General features: G+C 49.0%; 1 non-coding gene across 1 annotated transcript in view; it reads left to right on the top strand.

Annotated features, from left to right (window-relative positions):
• The first annotated feature begins 5,894 nt into the window (after nucleotides 1-5,894).
• The window catches only part of LOC125772910 (5.8S ribosomal RNA), a 158-nt gene continuing 58 nt past the window's right edge, over nucleotides 5,895-5,994 (top strand). The window contains exon 1 of the ribosomal RNA XR_007419744.1: nucleotides 5,895-5,994. This exon is cut by the window's right edge and continues 58 nt beyond it. This is a non-coding gene — a ribosomal RNA (5.8S ribosomal RNA).

Below are 5,994 nucleotides of genomic sequence, written 5' to 3'. Positions count from 1 at the left end.
CATGCCGGCATTGTTTCCACCGACGCATGGATTCAAGACTGGTGCACTTATTAGTTAAACCGTTCGCCTCCGGGTGTTTCGAGTTCAAGTCTGGATGAGGATTGTTCTTGCTGGTAATAGCTTGAGCCCCTGAATAAGGGGCCGAAGCGTACATCTTGAGTAAATGTACAACATATTACCAAATCGGCACCGTGGGTTCTGGTGCAAGTGATGTAACCGTGAAAGATGTTGAGCAGCCCAACATCGGTTTACACACGCATAATAGGAAGGCAGCGCTGTCGACTGGTCAGTCGTGTAAGAAGTGTGCATTATCGATCTCCAATATATGAGCTCAGTATGACAGCCCAATTGGTAATCCTCGGGACCTCCAGAAAGGAAGCTGGATGAGGATTACCAAATCGAAAGTTGATAAGTGTAGTGGTACCACTTAGTCAACTTGTATCCCGAAAGATGGTGAACCGAGTCGTCTGGCGTAAAAACCGGACGACTCGAAAGGGCTTGACCCTTTCAAGTGAGCGATAATCACATTCTACGCTCAGTTCGACAGCTACAAGGCAATCACTCGCTATGTTCAGAGCTAATACATGCAACATGCCGGCATTGTTTCCACCGACGCATGGATTCAAGACTGGTGCACTTATTAGTTAAACCGTTCGCCTCCGGGTGTTTCGAGTTCAAGTCTGGATGAGGATTGATCTTGCTGGTAATAGCTTGAGCCCCTGAATAAGGGGTCGAAGCGTACATCTTGAGACCATGTACAACATATTACCAAATCGGCACCATGGGTTCGGGTGCAAGTGATGTAACCGTGAAAGATGTTGAGCAGCCCAACATCGGTTTACACACGCATAATAGGAAGGCAGCGCTGTCGACTGGTCAGTCGTGTAAGAAGTGTGCATTATCGATCACAAATATATTGGTGATCTGTAGGTTGCGCATACACCATGCCCGGTGTAAAGTGCCGTGGTCCCCCCCGGGGGGCTGCATCAAACCGTTCGCCACGCGAACTACCCAATGGAACGAACTCGATGCATTTAATAAGAAGAAGAGATGATAATGAAACACGGTCGATTTAAGAGTTGAAAACGTTGAAATGCCTATAAGCAAGTCTTAAGTTGGTGGTGACCGTTACGCCCCAACAAATTGGTGCCTTACCCTACACCAAAGAGCCATTCAACATGGTTCAAGTGAGCGATAATCACGCTCTACGCTCAGTATGACAGCTGCAAGGCAATCACTCGCTAAGTTCAGAGCTAATACATGCAACACGCCGGCATTGTTTCCACCGACGCATGGATTCAAGACTGGTGCACTTATTAGTTAAACCGTTCGCCTCCGGGTGTTTCGAGTTCAAGTCTGGATGAGGATTGTTCTTGCTGGTAATAGCTTGAGCCCCTGAATAAGGGGCCGAAGCGTACATCTTGAGAGTAAATGTACAACATATTACCAAATCGGCACCGTGGGTTCTGGTGCAAGTGATGTAACCATGAAAGATGTTGAGCAGCCCAACATCGGTTTACACACGCATAAGGGGTTTATTGTTATCTGTAGGTTGCGCATACACCATACCCGGTGTAAAGTGCCGTGGTCCCCCAGGGGGCTGCATCAAAACGTTCGCCATGCGAACTACCCAATGGAACGAACTCGATGTATTGAAAGAGATGAACAATTAATAGCGAGAATAGGGGCCCGGAAGCAATTCCGCGGCCCTACGGTCGATTCAAGAGTTGAAACGTTGTACAATCGTGGATAGCACCTAGTGCTAATATGGTGAGAGATAATGTGTGAGGAAATTTAGTTTCCTAAAGTTTAGTTAGTGGTTTCCGTTGTGCCCTAACAAACTTAAAGTTGGTGGTGACCGTTACACCCCAACAAATTGGTGCCTTACCCAACACCAAAGAGCCATTCCATATGGTTCTAGAGAGAGAGAGTTGTGTGGAAATTTATTTCCCACTAAGCGAGTGTGTGTCTGTAGTGGAACGAATTCTGGTTGATCCTACCAGTAATATACGCTTGTCTCAAAGGTTAAGCCATGCATGTCTAAGTACAAACATAAATGAATGTGAAACCGCATAAGGCTCAGTATAACAGCTATAATTCACAAGATCATCCTACCACTAGTTACTTGGATAACTGTGGAAAATCCAGAGCTAATACATGCAACATGCCGGGACTGTTGCCCTCGCGGGTAGCTGAACTGGTGCACTTATTAGTTAAACCAATCGCCTCCGGGCGGCTTGAGTTGAAGTCTGGATAAGGACGCAGATCGTATGGTCGCTTGTCGACTGACGACAGATCTTTCAAATGTCTGCCCTATCAACTATTGATGGTAGTGTAGAGGACTACCATGGTTGCGACGGGTAACGGGGAATCAGGGTTCGATTCCGGAGAGGGAGCCTGAGAAATGGCTACCACATCCAAGGAAGGCAGCAGGCGCGTAAATTACCCAATCCCAGTACGGGGAGGTAGTGACGAGAAATAACAATATGGACCTCTCTAACGATGGTCCATAATTGGAATGAGTTGAGTATAAATCCTTCAACAAGGATCAAGTGGAGGGCAAGTCTGGTGCCAGCAGCCGCGGTAATTCCAGCTCCACTAGCGTATATTAAAGTTGTTGCGGTTAAAACGTTCGAAGTTGATTGCCCGTCCAGACACGTGACCGCCACGGGCGCCCGGTTACACGCCGGGGCCGTTCGTGCGCGCGCTCACGGCTGCGACTCACAATGGTGTACTTGGGCGTTACTCTGTGAACGAGTACCGTGCTACCGGTTAACTCCGGCGCGGGCTCCTCATGGTGCTCAAGATACTCACATTTACCTTGAACAAATTAGAGTGCTCAAAGCAGGCTAAGACAAAGCGTCCGGCCCCCCCGTGGGGTTGGCGTTGGCCGAGAATAATCTTGCATGGAATAATGGAATATGACCTCGGTTTATACGATTTCGTTGGTTTGTCAGAAACCTAGAGGTAATGATTAACAGAAGTAGTTGGGGGCATTGGTATTACGGCGCGAGAGGTGAAATTCGTAGACCGTCGTAGGACCAACTGAAGCGAAAGCGTTTGCCATGGATGCTTTCTTTAATCAAGAACGAAAGTTAGAGGATCGAAGGCGATTAGATACCGCCCTAGTTCTAACCGTAAACGATGCCAATTAGCAATTGGGAGACGCTACCCCTATTCGGTGCTCTCAGTCGCTTCCGGGAAACCAAAATCGGGTTCCGGGGGAAGTATGGTTGCAAAGTTGAAACTTAAAGGAATTGACGGAAGGGCACCACAAGAAGTGGAGCTTGCGGCTTAATTTGACTCAACACGGGAAAATTTACCAGGTCCAAACTTATCGAGGTAAGACAGATTGATAGCTCTTTCTCAAATTTAAGGGTAGTGGTGCATGGCCGTTCTTAGTTCGTGGAATGATTTGTCTGGTTAATTCCGATAACGAACGTGACTCAAACATGCTAACTAGAACGCTGTCAGCAGTGCGCCTCCGGGCGCACCTGACGTTACAGCCGGGCGGCGCCTTCACGGGCGGTCGTCGGCTACGTTTGCCCTGCTTAGCGGGACAACTTGTGTTTAGCAAGCTGAGAATGAGCGATAACAGGTCCGTGATGCCCTTAGATGTTCTGGGCTGCACGCGTGCTACAATGTGGGTCGCAGCGTGTTCTCGCCAATAGGCGCCCCCATTCCGAGAGGAACGGGAAATCACTAAAATGCCCATCTAGTCGGGATTGGGGACTGCAACGGTCCCCATGAACCTGGAATTTCTAGTAAGCACTAGTCATTAGCTAGTGCTGATTACGTCCCTGCCCTTTGTACACACCGCCCGTCGCTACTACCGATGGATTATTTAGTGAGGTTTCTGGAGGCTTACCTTCCGCGGTTCCTTCGTGAGCTGCAGCTGGCATGGCTGAAGTTGACCGAACTTGATGATTTAGAGGAAGTAAAAGTCGTAACAAGGTTTCCGTAGGTGAACCTGCGGAAGGATCATTACTGATGATCGTCCGCGAGTGACCAACCATGGGCTGCCTTCGGTGTAGCTCGGTCGCTCGCTTGCTATGTGTCAGAATTTGTTGAAAGCCAACTCGTTCGTTGTACACTTTGATGGGTGACCATCACTGTGTCTCCGTGCCGAGCTAGATCTCCCCTAGCCGTAAGGCACTTGAACGCCCCTTCGACGACGAGTTGCATGTGTGTGGTATGTGTCAGAATCTGGTGAAGCTTTCTGCATGTGATGTGCCTTGTGTGGATCCGTGGCCATTGCATTGTGTCTGGTGCTTAGATACCCAGACACTTAGAACGCTTGCGCGGAAAGCAAACTCGATCGTTGTACACTTTGATGGGTGACCATCACTGTGTCTCCGTGCCGTGCTAGATCCCCCCTAGCCGTAAGGCACTTTGAACGCCCCTTCGACGACGAGTTACAAGAGTGTGGTATGTGTCAGAATCTGGTGAAGCTTTCTGCATGTGATGTGCCTTGTGTGGATCCGTGGCCATTGCATTGTGTCTGGTGTGTAGGTACCCAGACACTTAGAACGCTTGCGCGGAAAGCAAACTCGATCGTTGTACACTTTGATGGGCAACCATCACTGTGTCTCCGTGCCGTGCTAGATCTCCCCTAGCCGTAAGGCACTTTGAACGCCCCTTCGACGACGAGTTACAAGAGTGTGGTATGTGTCATAATCTGGTGAAGCTTTCTGCATGTGATGTGCCTTGTGTGGATCCGTGGCCATTGCATTGTGTCTGGTGTGTAGGTACCCAGACACTTAAGCAAACTCGATCGTTGTACACTGTGATGGGCGAGCATCACTGTGTCTCCGTGCCGTGTAAGAGCTCCCCTGGCCATCAGGCACTTGAAAGGTCCTTCGACGACGAGTTACAATAGTGGTGTGTTAGATACGTCAGGTGATGGTATCTACTGTTGTGCAATACGTATCCGGCCACGGCACGGAACGAACGGGAACTGTGGTGCAGACATACAAAGAGTTAAGCCTATTAGTCATTAACTCTAAGGACGGGGCCATGGGGCGGTACGCAAAGGATACGGATGAGCGAGTATGCAGGCCCAATACTCAATAGCTCGATCCGATCCAAGCACATGAGTTGACTGCGGCGCCAGGTTAACCAATGTGCTAGATTCTATTTGGCCAGTAGAATCTTGTGTCTTATGCGATTTGATACCAAGACACCAGAACGAAAGTTAGTTGAAGAGTTATTAAACTCTTATGAAGTATGGTTGTGCAATCACAACTTATGACTTTAACCTATAAAGTGGATATGGACTATCAATTATAACATGGGGCACACACCATGTTCTCGATCCAATCCACGCACACGAGTTGCCTGAGTAGCGACAGGTATACCGATGTGCAATACGTATCCGGCCATAGGCACGGAACGAACAGGAACTGTGGTGCAGACATACAAGGGCCATGGGGCGGTACGCAAAGGATACGGATGAGCGAGTATGCAGGCCCAATACTCAATAGCTCGATCCGATCCAAGCACATGAGTTGACTGCGGCGTCAGGTTAACCGATGTGCAATACGTATCCGGCCATAGGCACGGAACGAACAGGAACTGTGGTGCAGACATACAAGGGCCATGGGGCGGTACGCAAAGGATACGGATGAGCGAGTATGCAGGCCCAATACTCAATAGCTCGATCCGATCCAAGCACATGAGTTGACTGCGGCGCCAGGTTAACCGATGTGCTAAGAGAGTTGTTCCTGGGCCTTCAAAGTGACTTCAAAACTATCTTAGCGAATGGTGGCCATGGGCGTAGACATGAGCCACAAGTCACAAGGCCTGGGACTATTGGGTAATAAAGACAACTTAGTCAGAAAGTTAGTCTTTGGACGTACCACCGGGATTGTGTTACATTGGGAACCTTACTATAAAACCCTAGGCAGGGGATCACTCGGCTCATGGATCGATGAAGACCGCAGCTAAATGCGCGTCACAATGTGAACTGCAGGACACATGAACACCGATAAGTTG

The sequence above is a fragment of the Anopheles funestus genome (genome assembly GCF_943734845.2).
Source record: "Anopheles funestus chromosome X unlocalized genomic scaffold, idAnoFuneDA-416_04 X_unloc_141, whole genome shotgun sequence".
In the NCBI taxonomy this organism is placed as follows: domain Eukaryota; kingdom Metazoa; phylum Arthropoda; class Insecta; order Diptera; family Culicidae; genus Anopheles; species Anopheles funestus.
The sequence above is the reverse complement of the archived record's forward strand: the minus strand, read 5'-3'. Positions and strand labels throughout refer to the sequence as shown.